The 19029-nt window shown below is 37.5% G+C and overlaps 1 pseudogene; it reads left to right on the top strand.

Moving 5' to 3' along the window:
- The first annotated feature begins 14278 nt into the window (after positions 1 to 14278).
- LOC149258437 (dolichyl-diphosphooligosaccharide--protein glycosyltransferase subunit DAD1 pseudogene) lies at positions 14279 to 15603 on the top strand (annotated as a pseudogene).
- Positions 15604 to 19029: the final 3426 nt, after the last annotated feature.

Genomic DNA, 19029 nt, shown 5'->3' with positions numbered 1-19029 from the left:
GATCTGATGATGGTTTCGTGATGTCCGACCATGAGGTGGAATCATTGTTTGATGGGTTGAGGTAGTTGGCCTTTGGAAGCCCTTGATGGTTTTGGATTGATGAGTTCTATGAGATCCTGCATTCATGCTTAGAATATGGCACGGGGGTGAATGGCTGAAGAGATATTTGGCTCAACCATTCTACAATCGGGTGGAACGTGGAAGTCCCATCTTGAGTTTGGATTTTGCATCATCAATATGATATTATTTCTCCTTGTATTTTTATGAGTATTATACTGGTTTAAATGTGGATAATATGGTTGCGATTTCATTGGTATTTTTGTTGTTATTATGTTGGTTATGTATGTGTTTTATAGTAGTAGTTATGTATGGCTCTCATCATGTTTTTACTTGTAAATGAATGAACAATGTATCTATGCCCTAATGGATGAAATGGCAGTTAATGTGTTGAGGCATCAATGCCTCTTAATGATTCTCAGTTAAGTATGAGACCCCTATGCTCAAATCTGTTATTTACACCTGTAGATTATATATTCGTGATATGTTTGACGAAATGTCTGGCATGGCTAGTAGGGGTCCAGTCAAGGTCTCATTCAAGTGATTGCTTTATACTGTCATTTCCTTGTTATTTTATTGTTCTGAAGATGTCATTCAATTATGGGCATTGACCTGGACTTTGGGCCTGAAAAAGTGGCTCAAATCCCGGGGACGCTAGCACAACACTGTGCAAAAAAGCCCTTGGACACTTTCTTGCAGGCCTATGAGAGCGTCCAGAGGTCCCTGGACACTGACATGCCCATAGCATGACAGTGTCTAGAGGTCAAGTTGTCCAAAATCTAAGTGGGACCCAGGGCTGTTTGGAAGAAAGGTTGGATTAGTTCCTGAGGGTCCTAATGTTGATGTTGGATGTCTATATGGTGTGTTTCCATCGGTTCCACTTCCTTAATGTGACTTAGGAGTAGGGAAAATTTTAAGAACCCCCCCTAAATTTATAAATATAATAAATGGGCGAGTCTCCATGGTATATAGGAAAAATGGAAGGCGATTTTATCAATAATATAATATGTATATATAATTTTTTGGCGAATCTCTCACTAGGCATGGCGAATATTTTACTCAATTATAAAATCTTGTAAGATCTTGGCGAGTCTTTCACTAAATAATAAAAATTTGTAAAGTCCTAGTGAATCTTAGCATAGGCTACATGCTGGTTTAATTCCCCCATTTAAATAGGCTACATTCCACGTGAATACCATGGGTCAATACCATGTGCCATTTTGGTGAATACCATAGGTCAATACCATGTGCCATTTTTATTTATTAATTCTAATATAAGGGTTAATAATGGTTTTTTGCATGGTATTAATAACAATCTAGTCCATGGTATTTGTCCCATAGTATTTTGGCCATAGGTTTCACCTAAATATAACCCATTTTTTGAGTGTTCGTAAATATAAGGTGACTTATGGAGTAAATATAAAAAAATGTTTTATTTTTTTACCATACCTCTCGTTTATTTATATTTTTATTAATTTACCGTACCTCTTTTACAAATATGGTATTTGGCCCATAGGATTCACTTAAATAAAACCTCTTTCTTGAGCCTTCATAAATAGAACGACAGTTATGGACTAAATATAAAAAGAGGTTTTATTTATTTACGATACGTCTAGTTTATTTATATTTTTATTTATTTACCATACCTTTTGAGTAAGTATAAAAGGACGTTTTATTTATTTACCATACCTCCACTTTACTTATATTTTTATTTGTTTAGACCCTTACATGTATATAAGGTGACTTATGGAGTAAATATAAAAAATGTTTTATTTATTTACCATACCTCTCATTTATTTATATTTTTATTAATTTACCATACCTATTTTATAAATATGGTATTTGGCCCATAGGATTCACTTAAGTAAAACCTATTCTTGAAAATGGGCAAATGGATTCACTTAAATAAAACCTATTCTTGAAAATGGGCGAATGGAAGGTTGTAAGTCCTAATTTCAAGGGCTAAATTTACCTTTTTTACCCTCTCCCTTAAAATAAGGTGGGCTATTTGAGGTGATTTGTAAAAATGTACTATGATACAAAATATTCGCCCACTAAAAATTTAAAACCCCTTAATTTCACCAAAGGGCGAACATTCGCCCCTAAAATTATCCTTGCTTAGGAGGTCAAATCATATCATAGAGGCCTCTCGCCGCATGTTTACCCCAGTTGGCTAATTGCTTGGGTAGATGTGGGAGGAGGGTGTTACAGAGTGGTATCAGAGCATGGTTCACCCCGCTGACTGGATGGGTTGTGTGTTGGTCATGCATGCATGTCAGTTGCATGTGTGTCTCTTACCCTTGCATTCCATGTGATTGTTTCATTTGCATGATGTTGATTGTGGTTGTAGTGATGTTTTCATGTGGAAGTTGATATTGTTATTGTGGAGTGCATCGTCCTGAGTGTATAACTGGTTACATATTGTTATATGTCGCTTACATGTATAATTTCATACACTTGGTTAAATTATTGTATGTTTGGTTACATTCTTGCATGCTTGGTTACATGTATCATTCTTGTAGGTTTGGTTACAAGTATTATTTGTTTATGCTTGATTACATGTGTTTATGCATGTGCGTGGTTGGTTACACATTGCTTATGCATGTTCATGTTTGCATGTGGTCAAGTGTACAATGATGTAGTGATTGTTGTCATGCATGAGGTCATGGTACGAGTTGTTGATAAGGTCATGCATTGATGACTAGACCCTAGCTAGAATGATGGTTGCATGCTTATATGCTTATGTGTTATGTTTCTATATGTTTTCATGATTATGTTATACATGTATCACGTTGATTTGTTGATCTTGCAGACAAGGTATCCTCCCCGAGCTATACTAAGGTATGTTGGTTTATTGTGATTTGGTTTAGCTAACATGATATACCTTGTAGGAAAAAATATCAAATGGCTAGCAAGATGGTAGACTACAAATACTCTCCCTATGAATCATAAGAGAAATATGGTGTTGTGAACTCTTCTGATTTGGCAGATACATTGAGAAGCTTAAAGGAAGAAATAAAGATTTTTAAGGCATATAATAACAAAATCATGCAGGCACAATAGAAGCTAGTAGAGGTAAATGCAGTGATACTTCAGAGCTTGTCATATTTGCTATGACAGAGACCACTTTGGATCAGCCATGAATAGGAGGACAAAACTAATGGGGAATATGATAGTAGGTCATATGGTGGTCACAGGTCAGATAGTGATGACATGGTAAGAGATGGAAGATTGTTTGACACTCTGGATAAGAGGAGGGATGGACACAGGTACCATTCTAGTTCTAGTTCTGAAAGGCATGATGATTGGTATTGTTATCATCCGTACACGAGGAGTGATAGGGGATACTTTCCATATGAGTTTAAGAAAGCAAAGCCACCTAGTTTTGATGGAGAGATGAATAAATTGCAGGATGCGGAGTCATGGTTGCTTTGTATGAAGAAGTTCTTTAGGTTGCATGATTATTTAGAGAACATGAAAGCCAGAGTAACTACATTCAGTCTCAAGGGTAAAGTAAACATTTGGTGGGAAGATGTGAAGAATGGCAGAGGTATACATGAGGAAGCTTTGAATTGGAGTGATTTTGAGTGGTTATTCAAGAAGAAGTATTTTTCAGAAAGATACTTTGATGACAAGGAAAAATAGTTCTATGAGCTAAAGATGGGATCTATGACAGATGATGAGTACACTAGCAGGTTCTTGGAACTACTGAGGTATGTGCCTTACCTCAAGGAGGAGAAGGCCAAGATTTAGAGATTCACTAGTGGGTTACGAATGGAATTCAAAGATAAGATTGAGTTAGATGAGCCTAGATCATTGGAGGAGGCCATCCGAAAACTAAAGCCTTGTTATGAACAATCGAAGCGCAATTCTGAGACTACACCAGATTGGAAAGGTAAACCCAAGAACAAAGGAAAATGGGACAAGAAGCGAGTAAGACCACATGATTCATGTAATAAAGAGAATGTTGCACCATCTAAGAAGTTCAATGCTTCAGATAGAGGATAGGGACATCAATCTAAGGAGCTAAATAAGGAGCCCGTGCGGTGTTGGACTTGTGGAGGAGATCATCGCAGGAGATATTGTTCGTAGAATCAAGGTGGTAGGCCTCAGATATATAGTTCCCAGGAAGCACAGAATGTTGGGGATGTTTGTAAGAGTATTCCTCATATTTATGCAGCATTGGATAACAAATAGGCAGATCGTCAAGCATCTATCTTTGAGATGGATGGTAAGCTTTGTGATCAAGTTATTCTATTTTGATTGACCCTAGATCTAATTATAGTTATGTTAGTCCTGACTTGGTGGATAAGTGTGGTTTGAGTAAGGAATTTCATGTAGAATCTTGGTTAGTGCAGTTGGCTACAGGTACAAAGAAGCGAGTTCATCATTGGGTAAGAGCTTTTGCATTTGATTTGAATGGTATGCCTACTGTAGCACATTTGAATGTATTACCATTGGGATCATACAGTATGTTGTTGGGCATGGATTGGTTGTATCTTCATAGAACCAAGGTGGATTGTTATGAAAAGGCCATTGAGTGCTTGGATGACAATGGGGAACCAAGAGTCTTACAAGGTAATAAGAAAGCCACATCAGTTAGGATGGTAACAACTATGCAAGAAAAGTGCAGTCGCAGGAAAGGGTGTATGTTATTTACAATGCACATTTCTAGTGACAAGAGTAAGGAAGTTGATGATGCAGATGTTTTGAGCAGGTACCTAGTTCTGTAGTAGTTCAAGGACATATTTTCTGAGGACATTACAAATTTTCCACCCCACAGGGAATTAGACTTTTATATTGAGTTGGTGCCAGGGGCAGCTCCAGCATCAAAATCACCTTATAGGGTGAGCACACCTAAGTTGGTAGAATTGAAGCTACATTTGAAGGAAATGTTGGACAAGGGATACATTAGGCCAAGTGTAACACCATGGGGTACACTAGTTTTGTCTGTAAAGAAGAAAGATGCTACTCTCAGATTATGCATTGACTACAGAGAGTTGAACAAAGTGACCATCAATAACAAGTATCTATTGTCGAGGATTCATGACTTGTTCAATCAATTGAAGGGAGCAACAATGTTCTCGAATATTGATTTGAGATCCAGATATCATTAGGTACGCATCAAAGAGGAAGACATCTACAAGACTGCTTTTTGGACTAGGTATGGTCATTATGAGTTTATTGTAGTTCCATTCGGTTTGACTAATGCTCCAGCTACATTTATGTGCTTGATGGATAATGTGTTACGTATATATTTGGATAAGTTTGTTATTGTTTTCACTAATGACATACTGATATATTCTAAAAATGAGGAAGAGCATGTCAAATATTTAGGTAGTGTTGAGGTTGTTGAGAGAGCATCACTTGTATGCTAAGTTAAACAAGTGTAGTTTCTTTCAGACTGAGGTACACTACTTGGGACATGGTGTCTCCAAGGAGGGCATTGCAGTAGATCCAGAAAAGATAAGGGTCATCAGAAAAGATCCTCTGCAATGATGGCCCTTATCACATCATTGCAGAGGAAATGTAAGAAGTTTAAATGGACAAGGGAGTGTGAGGCTAATTTTGAGCAACTTAAGTAGTTATTGACACATGCACCAATGTTGAAGATTTCAGATCTGGTCAAAGAGTTTGTGATATGCACAGATGCTTGCAAGGAAGGACTTAGTGGAGTCCTTATGCACGATGAACAGGTGGTATGTTATGAGTCATGAAAATTAAATGAGCACGAGTAGAACTACCCCACACATGATCTTGAGTTGGCATCAATTATACATGCATATGTGGAGACACTATCTTCTAGGCAAGAGGTTTACATTGATGAGTGATCATAGTGGTTTGCAGTATCTATTTGACCAACCAAATCTGAATGGTAGGTAGGCTTGGTGGTTGGCCACGATCAATGAGTTCGATTTTGAGATCATGTACATCAAAGGTAAAGAGAACAAAGTGGCATATGCTCTTAGTAGACAGATATTGGTAAATCACTTAGCAGTTATGAGCTCCTATGGGACAGACTTACAGGATAGGATTTTGAAGGAAGGTCAGTAGGATTTCAAATATATGGAGATTATGCATAGGTTGTAGCAGAGTACAGGTACAGGTACATGTGATAGTACAGGTGCAGGTGCACAGGATGTGGACTAGTGACTTATAGCAAATGGACTGGTTAGATTCAGAGCCAGAATATATGTGCCATACAATAGTGAGCTCAAGAAGGTGATCTTGAGAGAGTTTCACGTGAAACCATATTCAGGTCACGCACGTTATCAGAAGACATTGACCGTAATGAAGATAATTTATTATTGGCCGAATTTGAAGAAGGATGTAGCAGATTTTGTGGCTAGGTGTTTTGATTTTTAGTATGTGAAGGAAGAGTGTAAGCATCCAGGTGGACTGCTATAGCCAATTGCGATTCTAGAGTGGAAATGGGAGGTCATTTCCATGGACTTCATCACAGGTTTTTCGAGGATAGTGAGACATCATGATTCCATCATGGTTATTGTGTACATGTTGACAAAGGTTGCACATTTCATTCCATTGAAGTATATATTCTCAGCTAGCAATGTAGCATAGTTATTCATCAAAGATGTGGTCATATTGCATGGTGTTATGAAGAAGATCGTGTCAAACAAGGATGAAAAAGTCACTTCCAAGTTTTGGAAGGAGTTGTTTGTAGGTTTGGGCACAAAGTTGGCCTTCAATATAGCTTATCATCTACAGACAAATGGACAGATAGAGAGGGTCAACAATATATTGGAGGACATGTTGAGGATGTATGTGATGCATCAAAAATGAAAGTGGGAAGACTACCTTCCACTAGTAGAGTTCGCTTACAATAATGGATATCAGGAATATTTGAGGATGAGTCTATTTGAGGCATTGTATGGGCAAAGTTGCAATACTCTTGTCAGTTGGAGTTATCTAGTTAACGGGGTGTTTATTGGACCAGACATGTTGAAAGACATGGAACAGGAAATGCAGGTGATCAAGAAGGATCTAAAGGCAGCACAGGATAGGTAGAAGAGTTATGCAGATCGAAACAGGTTGTTTAAGGAGTTCCAGGTTGGGGAACAAGTGTACTTGCACATCAAACCGAAGAAGATCTCCTTACTGATTGGATCATGTACCAAGTTGGCACCACGATTTTGTGGATGCTTCAGTATTGTTGAGAGGATTGGGCCAATAGCCTATTGACTAGCACAACCTTTGAACAGTGAAAGTCCATGATGTTTTCTATATGTCATTTCTTCAGAAGTATGTTAAATATGTTGATCATGTGATGGATTTTTCTGTATTACAGGTGGAACTAGATGGATAATTACAGTCGGAGCCTTAGTGTATATTGCAGAAAAAGGTGCTCATGATTCGAAACCGAGCAATCGAACAACTTAAAGTGTAATGGAAGCACTTTGGGCCCAATGAAGTTACATGGGATATGGCAGATCATATGCGGGCTATGTATCCTTCCTTGTTTTCTGGTTGAGGCAAAGTAGTTTTGGCATGGTGTTTGGGTATGGTATTTTGGTATATGTCTTGGTATATGTTTGGTGATTTTGGTATATGTACATATGTATATGGATGTAAATACCACCATGAGCTATGTTATAAAGTTCCAATAAGAGATATGGATGTCATGTCATTATGATGTTATGTTTGTTATGTTTTCATATTGGTTTAATTCTCAGCAGGTTGATCATTGTAAATATTGCATCAAACTAAGTTATAAAGCTCCATCGACAATATATTTTTCTTACAGCAACTTGTGGTTATAGGTGTTGTTGAACACTGAGGACAATGTTCCCCCAAGGGGGAGGGTTCTGTAACTTCCCTGGTGAAAATTCCATGTAATAAAAGTTAATAAAGGAAAAATAGTAACCACAGTTTATGGGACACTTATTCCAAGCTAAATATTGGGAAAAAACCTAGTGATGGGGATCATTTGTGATTGATTAATGGCTAAGGAAATTGGCAAAGGCAATGGATAAGGCTTTGGAAAGGAAAAATGGCATTTTTGGCACATTTATTTATGAAAATAATGGAAATTAGGATAAAAGGGAGTTGAAAGGTCAAATGTTGCATGTGAGGAGGAAAATAAAGGAAAATGAAGAAAATAGAGGCCTCATTCATAAAAAGGCTTCTGAGGATCAATTGGTAACCTTTTATTGGTTCAATTTTGGAGCTCTCTCATTATTCTCTCTCTCTCTCTCTCTCTCTCTCATATTCTTGGAGACATAGAGTTTCTTGGAGCACTCTTGGAGGGTGTGGCATACTTGGATTTTGGAGCAAGAAGGCAAAGGAAGAACAAGAAATTGCAGGAGGACATCGAGATCAATAACTACAACAAGATTTTCTTGCAGGTACCGAGTTTCATGTATGTTTTCCTCACTAGTTTTGGCATGCATGGCATATGCATGTGTTTTGTTGGTAATGATATGTCATTAGCATGGAGGATGGATGGGATTGATAGTGGATTTCCTAGCCTTGCCATTTCTTGGATAGCCATGGAGATTGTGGATTTATTTTCATTCTTTTATTTTGGTTGGTTCTCATGTTTCCTTAGCTTGGGTTGAGTTATTAGTCTTGGAGCCTTGGTTGGAAAACACTCTTGAGACCTGTAACAACTTGGGTTGAGTTACTAGTCCCATAGCCTTGGTTGGACAAATGCTCTGGAGCCCTTGGTGGGTTGAGTTACTAGTTTTGCAGCTTTGGTTGGTTAAATGCTCTGGAGCCGGGTAAAAGTTGTGGTTTGAGTTACTAGTCCTGGGACCTTGGTTGGACAAATTATATGGAGCCCTGGAAGACTTGAATATAGATTGATCTGATGATGGTTTTGTGATGTCTGACCATGAGGTGGAATCATTGTTTGATGGGTTGAGGTGGTTGGCCTCTGAAAGCCCTGGATGGTTTTGGATTGATGAGTTTTATGAGATCCCACATTCATGCTTGGAATATGGCACGGGGGTGAATGGTTGAAGAGAGATTTGGCTCAACCATTCTACGGTCAGGTGGAACATGGAAGTCCCATCCCGCGTTTGGATTTTGCATCATCAGTATGAAGTTATTTCTCCTTGTATTTATATGAGTATTATACTATTTTATATGTGGATCATATGGTTTTGATTTCATCAGTATTTTTTTTGCTATTATGTTTGTTATGTAGTTGTTTTATGACAGTAGCTATGTATGGCTCTCATCATGCTTTTACTTGTAAATGAATGAACAATGTATCTATGACCTAAAGGATGAAATGGAAATTAATGTGTTGAGGAATCAATGCCTCTTAGCGATTCTCAGCTAAGTATGAGACCCCTATGCTCAAAGCTATTATTTACACTTATAGATTACATATTCGTGATATGTTTGACAAAATGCCTGTCATGGCTAGTAGGGGTCCAGTCAAGGTCTCATTCAAGTGATTTCATTATACTGTTATTTCCTTGTTATTTTATTGTTTTGAAGATTTCATTCAATTTTGGGCAGTGAACTGGGCTATGGGCATGGAAAAGTGGCTCAAATCCTACGGACGCTGGCACAACACTATGCAAAAAAGTCCCTGGACACTTGTTTGCAAGCCTATGAAAGCATCCAGAGGTCCTTGGGTGCTGGAATGCCCATAGCATGAGAACGTCTAGAGGTCAAGTGGTACAAAATCTCAGTGGGACCCAGGGGCTGGTTAGCAGAAAGGTTGGATTGGTTCCTGAGGGTCCTAATGCTGATGTTGGATGTTTGTGTAAGAACCTGAATCCTATTATTAGAGCCTTTATTTCGTTATACACTAACATATCTATTTTCCTGTTAATTTATAAATAATAAAAGGAGCTTGCTGACCTTTTCACATATCTTTAAACATTTAACATCTAATCATTTTATCATAAGCAACATAAATTAAGGTGAGCATTCCATTGATATCAACTTAACAAGAGTAGTCCATGGAAAAATACCTGTTCCGGCGGTTGATGACGATACCTTTGTCTGATAGCTCCAGCTGAACGCTCCTTCTGGCTGACCCAACCGGATTTACCTCCCAGCCAACTAGGAAATAAATTCCTAGCCCAGGAAACCTCCACAGGTTCCCTAGCCCTCCGTGCCCAAGTCCAACCAGATATAATGTGTCCTCAAGAAGAATGTGCAAAACTAGATAATGATACTTTCCTCCTCTCAAACCCAAGAAACCTCCACAGGTTTCCAAGGTCTCCCAAAAATCATAACAAGGCCAAACAATCACAACCAACCCCCACAATCCTAAGCAAAACTCCAACCCCCCTCTTCTTCCTTCCCCCTTCCCTTTTATACCCTCTTTCCTCAACCACCTCTCATTAATGTCATTAACTCTCACCCATCCTTGGTTGACTTCTCTTCCAAGCTAGAGTACATTTGGAATTGTGATATGAATTTAAAATTGAGAATTTAATGGGGAAGTACATTTGGGAATGTGAAGTGTAATTACATGGGGAGGACCATGTCTCCTCCTTAGTAAATGTGAGGGTACATTGGGGAATGTGAAATGAATAAATATATATATTGATGATAAGATGGAGAGGACTATGTCTTCTCCCAATTAAATGTGAGGGTACATTGGGGAATGTGAAATGAATAAATATATATTGATGATAAGATGGAGAGGACTTTGTCTTCTCCTTATTAAATGTGAGGGTACATTGGGGAATGTGAATGAATAAATATATTTTGAATTAATGGAAGGAGACCATATCCTACACAATATTCAATTTGAGAAGGTAAGTGGGGATTTTGAATAATGGAAATCATAAATTTATATTAGACCAATATTTCTCAATATTTTCAGATAATGTAAATATTAACAAAATTTATAGGATAAGATTTAAGTGGGGCATTACATACACCCCTCCTTCAGAAAACTTCGTCCCGAAGTTAGAATGAAAAGATACAAGGAGTTTGAAAGCATAGCAAACCAAAGAGAGTTATAGCATTAAAATTTGATAAGTCAGACAATGACATTACTTCCCATCAAGAGTCTCCAACTGATCTATTTCCTCCTATCCATCTTGACCTACTTCCGTTCCCACCCTATCCATCCTCTGCTGCTCTATCAGTGGCAACGGCCATACTAACCACTGATAAAACCGACATGGTGGAAGCGTCGAATACCTCGACCGAACTTTCCCCAGCAGGCATCTGGCAATCGTCATCACACGTCTAGGGGGAGCGTTCAGCTGTCCTCCCCACGATTCCAGGTTTCGGAGGATACACGGTGGGAAACACCTCCACCCCTCCTTCAGAGCACGGAGCACACTACAGAGCTGGTTGGACTTGTCATCGAATAATCCAGTCAGGTCATCTTGCCACCTGTCATTTGCATTTTACTCATGTCATAAGAGTGCACATCAAGTGGATACCAAATGTAATAGAACAATGTACATCGTACCTTTCCTCATTGGTCGTCTCGACCTTCCTCAATGGAATAGTAGATCTTGGTTATCATATGGTTCTTTCCAACCTGTAGTTTAGTTCTCATCCATGCATATATACAACCACAAAATGGATATAGATACATGATCTTAAACATCATGTTTATTAAGCCCAGTGTCCACGTGTCAATTTTTGTTGTTCATACTGGAAATAAATCTTACATCAGATAGATCATAATTTCACTAAGTCATTGATTAGATAAATCATATCTATATAAGCCTATACAATGCAACAATAACTCTGACAAGTCATGCATTAGATAAATTGTAACCAAGTAAGTCACACATCTGGTCATACATCCAACATTTCCATCATCAATACCAAATCCATCAATTGATTTTCACGTGTCCAACCAAATGTGTATAATGTTCATAAACAACAACATGGAACTGCAAAATAGAATCTTAACATAGGTGGCTATCTACGTTAAAAGGGGCATCATAAATGCTCATGTGACATCCTTGTGGAACCCTTCAATAACAATTAGAGTTGAAATAGATTCAACTATCTATCATGGAAAATAGCATTTGAACCCAGATATCCTATAAGGTGGTACCAAACCAAAATAATGGCAAGCAACAGATTAGTGCACTATCAATTTCACTAGAAGGTGTTAGTATAAGTTTTATGCATATAATTTCTTTAAAACCTTAGTGAGTATAAAAGTCCCACTCTTCCAATTTGATGGTTTTTCATCTTCCAAACCCATTTAGTTAATCTTGGAAATAAACGACTCAAAACTTCAGAAACTATTTCCAACATGATTTTCATACTTTATTTTTTTTGTAAATTGAGAGAAATGTCCTCTAAATGCCAAAAGGTTCAAATTTATTATATATTTAATCATTGTTTACTAGTACTAATACAATTTCATGATATATAATGCAGCTCACAATATGACCAGACAATGAGAAATAATTAAATGAATGGAATAATTGCCTTCGCCCTGCTGCTATTAGTACTTCCCTTCCAAATGGCACTGTATCTCTAAAGGTGCCTACTCCTTTCACAAGTGGCCAGTGACCACAAAAGTTGTGAAGAAAGTTGAGGGTCCTTTTATCCAAAACTAGAGACACATTATTTTTCACGGCTTCTTATTTATTTATTTATTTAGGGTAAGAGTGTGTTCTAATATTTTCACTGGTCTTTTATTGACTAAATAAGCTTCCATTTTAAAATCCCAAATCTTTAGACGGTTCCTCAAATCAGCATTTGTTTCCAACTATCATAAAACTGTGATTTCCCAACAATATGGCACAATTGGATGGGTCTTTGAAAGAGTTTTAATCATTTGCAAGCTGAGGAAAGCTTTCTTTATCTTGCTTCCAGTGTTACCTAGGAGTTGCTTTTGCACTCCCACATTTTATTCACAGGGCATGTATCATTTTGTGGACATTAATTTACTTATCTTATCTTATCTGCAATCTGGCCAAATATAATACAAAGACAAAATCCTGACAAACTAGAAGAGTTTTACAATCATACCTTAGGGCACTTTCATTGCTGCTGTATATGTGTGTTGCAGACAGCAAGGAAAACAGATAAGTCTTGGCCCATGAAAGCTCTTATATGAAACATATCTGTGTTGAACAACCACTGAGATAATCATACAAATTCTAACCTTTATTATAATGCATATGTGCCATAATATGCAATTAAACTATGGAAACAGAGTGTTTGCGTCTCAACCACAAAGAATGTCAAACAAGTGGCTATCATCAGTCATTGGTTGTGGTAGCAGTGAAAAACGATTAGTGCTGTAAATTGATTGTGCATGCACTGATTGCTTCACAGTTGGACAGTTGCCGTAAACACGGAAACAACTTGCTAATTCAGGGTAATTAAGGGTTAGACCCACTCCACATGCAACCCCCTTGAGAAAATGAATATTCAATATACGTTCACACTCTCCTGGAATTTCATACTTGCAAGTATACCTTACTCCATGTCAGGACTCATCACGAACCACCATTACTTTATACTATGTATCCATAAAATTCTGCCATTTTATTATTGCTTTTAGTGGCAACTAAAGACATAGCTAATATAGCGAAACCAGCATAAATATTAAAAATGCAAATATCCATTAACTACATAATTAATTTCATCAGAAACACTCAATTAGTGAAGCATAATAATGGAACAACGTATCTAATGTCATAGCAAGAATTGCATGTATATAGTAGGGAAGGAGGAGCTTTCCAAAATTTTCAATCTGGCACTAAAATTCTTGGGTCTGTCAACAATAACTTATGTTCTTACTCATCTTCCATAAGTTATGACGATTTGGATGCCATGAAGTGAACAGATTATGCCAATGTCGATTAATTTTATAGTCTCAGGGAAGTTGTTTGACATTGAGCCAATAACATGTTCAGATCAAGACATAATGGGTGGTCAGGCCAATTGGTGGTCCATGGAGTCATGGCTCTGCTCATTTAATCAATGTACATTGTTCCTTCCATCGCTGATTACACTAAGAGCTATTAAAGTGTTACCTGGCAAATGGTTTGGAAGTTTGAAATAATATCTCTTCTAGTCCAGCTAGAAACCCAAATTTACCTGCAGCTCAGGTCATCAATATGGAAAAAGTATCCTGTTTTTTTTTTTTTTTGTGAAGTGTCACCATCCTCCTTGACTACAAGTGAAAGACTATGTCTAATTCCATTCTATGAGGAAATTAAGCAGAGTCGAATTGATTCTAAATATGATTCGATCCTAAGTCAAACTCATCAATTTGAGTTGCAATGAGGACTCAAACTCCCAAGTCAAACATGAGTTAGGTTGACTTGACAATTCTAATTCAAATCGACTTATTATGTCCAAAATCCATATTGTTCTGTAGTATGTACCATCATATGTACTTTGAAATGCATTAGAATTGAAAACTTGCATTATATGTTAAATGGGAACCTCAACAGCTAAGGATGCACAAGTTCTCGTTGCATCCCTTCGATCTGCATACTCTGCAACTCCTACCAAGTTGAAGATCATCGATCTGTATGTGGTCTATGCAGTTCTCACGGCAGTTGTGCAGGTTGTCTACATGGCAATAGTTGGATCATTTCCTTTCAATGCTTTTCTTTCAGGAGTTCTATCCTGCACGGGGTCAGCTGTGCTTGTAGTTTGTTTGCAGATGCAAGTCAACGAAGAAAACAAGGGATTCAAGGATCTTCCTCCAGAAAGAGCATTTGCAGATTTTGTTTTGTGCAATTTTTCACTTCACTTGGTGATAATGAACTTCCTAGATTAGTGGATAAGGACATGCAGAATTGGAATGAGAGGGTACCCATCACAAAGCAACAACATTATAGGGGCCTGATTCCTATTTTTCTGTTATTATAGCTACTGTTCTATATTGTTTTATGAAGTTTCTTTGTCAATATGATCTAATAATTATGCATATATGAAAATTATTTATGTAGGGTCTGCGTGTCACTCATTTTCTTTTCCCAATTTTCTCAAGCTGCAACATGATACACTGGCGTTTATGCAGGTTGATAACCTAGCTGTAATTCTACCTCGATACAGTGATATTATAAGATTTATAACCTAGATCAATTTAGTGTGGAATTGTCATTTTGTTCTTGATACATGTTTACATGTCTGTTGTTAATTTTTCTAACAGTTTCCGTTTTACTGCTTCTTTGTAACTGCAGGTTCTTTCCACGCCTCTGATCAAGTGGTTTAGTGTTTCTGTGCATGCAGAGGTATCAAGTGACATGAGCCACCAAATGCTGATGCTAGAAAAGATTTGGCACCCAATCCTGACTCTCTACAGAATTGCTACCCACTGATATCATTTGATTCAAGTCTTGTAAACCAACAATCACCTTTGCTAGTTTCAGCTAATGTGAATGGGTGCCCAATATTTCTGCTTGCAGAAATTGGGGCTTATGTGATAACCAAAAGAAATATGGATACTGTTAATTTATGTGGTTCCTCTGACCTTAGTGAGGCTCCACGATTTCCTCTTGTAGCGATACAAATTAACATGATGACATCAAGACAGTTATATCAATGCAATAATTTAGATTTTCCCAATGTCAAATTTAGCTCTTCAAGCAACCGAAATCAAAATTCTGTAGCAATTTCAAGCATTTCATACATGGATAGTGAATATTCAACTTCAACTCAGTGAAAATGGATGAAAGATGAGAAGAATGAAAATGGATGAAAGATGAGAAGAACAAAATATTTGTCCCCTATGACAGCAAGAACCGTGTAGTGCTAATCACCGGTTGAAAGGGTTGGAAGGAGATATTTAAATATAGTTATAAGTCTTTTGACAATTTTTTTTTTTTTTGGGTGACTGTTCATGGGAATTTTAAGGCTAAATCGTTTGGATTAGAGAAGCCATACAAAATTTGGACTCCATACATGTATGCACAACAAATAAATTTCTGACCTCCTAACAAATATTGTCATAATGGAGGTTCAAGATCGGAGAAAATTATGATTTTGGAAGGAATCAAAACAGGAGAATGGCAGGACTAATTGAATAGTTTGTCTGGGACAATTTCTTAAAGTTTCTGAGAAGACTTCTATAATTTCTAACTTTCTATTAGTGCGGTTGAGGATTTTAAAAAGTAATATTTTTTTCTTGACTTTCAATTTATTTCAAGAACTGATTTAAAAGACTCTGTTTGATTGACTATGTCATTGCACCTTCATTGGAACCTCCATCTAATCTCATCATAAATGAGTCACCTAAAGCTGAGGTTCTCCTCTGACTCAATCTCCTACAAATGACACAATTGACAAATCCTGTTAGACTGTAGAATGTGATGATCTCTCTCAATCTGGAGCTTGTGCAAGCAAATATTCAATTGACGAAGAGGAATCCTCAGGCTATGCTAGGCTCTTGGTTTCTACATCAACCTATACACAATTATATAGTTTTGTATGCAGTGTTGGCACAAGTAAACTATAGTGAATTCCTGACCATATATGAAAAAACTACTGAATCAACTTTGCTTGAACTACTGTCACGATTTACATAAGTTACATGTCGTTGTTATCTCAATTCACAATTAATTAATTCATTACTTTTCTTGGAATCTATTCTCAATCTGAAATTTAAACGTGGAAGACATGAGACGTGTTGGAATTGTCCAACTCAGAATGATTATAGTCTCCTTCATTTTTGTCTGCAAACAATGTTTAGTGTGTGTGAGATCAAAATAACAAGGGTTCTTTTCTCAGATTCAGGGCCAGATTTTGCAGCATATTACTTTCAGTTTCCAATACATTAATCCTTTGCTTTTGGTGCACTGGCAGGTTTATGATTTTAGCATGTTGAGAGAAGCAATTGTGCTCATTTTCGTGCACCTTTTTCAGTTTTTTTTGTCACCAAAAACAACAAACTCCTGTTGGATTGTATGATATCTTCTTGCCTTCTCAGGATTTTGTTGAATTCCTGAATGTCTCTGTTATCCATATTTGGTGCCTCCAAGAAGTGAAGAAAACAAGAGGTGGCAGAATCAACGAGATGGTCACTGTTTAGCTGCGCAGGGGAGGAGCCTTCATGTACCCTGCACTCTGCGTGATACTTAAGTCAGAATAAAACCCAGAACCCAGATTTGCTTCACTGTGTGATCCAATGGAGTCAATTCTAATGAACAAAGTAAAAGAACTAAACAAACCAAAAGATGAGACTTGAAGAGAAATGAGTGACTTCTGGTGGAGGAGCAATAGATGCCACCACCAGAATTCATACCTACAAACAATGTTCCCATATATGCAACCAGAAATAACAGAGAGCCAAAGACAGACCAAATCCCTAGCAATCTTTACCATAACTCCTAGAGGGGATGAACCAAGAAATAGATGGATACTGAAAGAGAACCAGTTGAATGAGGAGGATAGGCTTAAGAATCAGAGAAAGGTTCCCAGAATAGTAACCAGTTCCACCACCTCAATATTCCAGACCTTCCACTGATGCCACATTCCAATGACAATTTGGAAAAATGCTGCCAAAACCATCAAACATTCCAAGTACAGGGATGGTATTTAATAGAGGAGCTACCACCATCATGCCCAAACTGCCTAAACATTCAATTCCGAAGGTTTGATTCTCTGTTGCCCCATAGGACCTATGAGATTTCATACTGAGCCCTTCATCTTCTGAAGCCGAGTTGTTACTGCGTGTTCTGTTGGTACTTGGGGGCATCCTTGGAGCTCCCATATTGATACAAGAGAAATAATGCACTGATTTGTGATGCTTGTGAGAGTTGAATGCTAAATGTTTTATGTGCCCTTCCATATGAATTCCTTATGGGATTAGATAATTATAATGACCCCCATTTTTTATGTACACCCCTTTACTAAGTTCTGCGGCCTTGTTAGCACAGTGATCAACTTCAGAATTTAGACCACATTTCACATGGGGAGATACAGCTTTGTTGAGACAGCTTACCTCTTATTTGTTCAACCAATGGTGACTGGAATTTTATTGTTAGATGGAGTGATTTTACCTAGCATAAGATTTATCATCATGGAATTCTCAATGATTTCCAAATTCCAATGACTTAACATTTGCTTCCTTGGTTAAACTGTATCTATGTTGTAAAAATCACACAAGACTTGTACGCGGCCTCATTCGCACTCACTAGAGGGTTTTTAAGTCAAGTCTCCAAGATAATCATGTTAATACAAGCCCACTCACCTTGCTGCTTGTGCTAAAGCACATCCTGTGGATACATGAACGTTTCTTATTACGGCCCTTTTATGTAGTGGAGGTATTTGCTAGTTTCCCAGGAAAATCCATTACTCTCATATAAATGAAAAGAGGTTTTCACATAACTATTTTGCAGAACTAGAGAGTCTCCCTGAACCGTCTTTTATAGGGTGGATATGTTGATGAAGCTACTCTAAAGACTGTGAACTTCATGGTGGAAAGTAAATGACCCCAAATCTTTGTGTAATAACTCCTCCTGGAATTCTTTTGCAATTTAGAAGTTAAAGTCGTCATCCTATTTATCATAAGAAATTCACTGACATTTCACACCATTATTCAGAAACGTCCAAGTCCTCCTGTCAATGTTATTAATTTAAGGTACGGTGGCAGTTGCTGTTAGTGGCTTCCAAGTTGACATTCCAAGGATTACCGTATCTACATTCCAGCCTAGCAGAAGATAATAGTAAGTAGGTATGTAAAGTTTGATGAGGATAGAGGCTATCAGTGCTGTTTGCTTCCCCACTCTGACTCGTATACATGCACCTGGTGAACTCAAGCATACAAACTTGACAAAGCATTAACCACGGGTCAGAAAAAATGCACCTTCGCTGGCCCAAGGAATTTTCAAAAGATTTGAAGTTTGTTACGAGAAAGATCACTGCACCTATGGCAGGTTTTGAACATGTATTCAGCCTTTAAAAGTTGTCGTCAAGGCAAACTGCTAATCACAGATGTCAATTACAATGTTTCCAGATAGTTTAATTTACTAATGACCACTATGCAAGAAGACATTTTATAAGTATAACTAAGCAAATGCCAAAAGAGATTACTTTGCACCT

The sequence above is a fragment of the Pinus tabuliformis genome, chromosome 6 (genome assembly GCF_031772625.1).
Source record: "Pinus tabuliformis cultivar Carrire ecotype Pingquan chromosome 6, CPIR1, whole genome shotgun sequence".
Classification (NCBI taxonomy): domain Eukaryota; kingdom Viridiplantae; phylum Streptophyta; class Pinopsida; order Pinales; family Pinaceae; genus Pinus; species Pinus tabuliformis.
The sequence above is the reverse complement of the archived record's forward strand: the minus strand, read 5'-3'. Positions and strand labels throughout refer to the sequence as shown.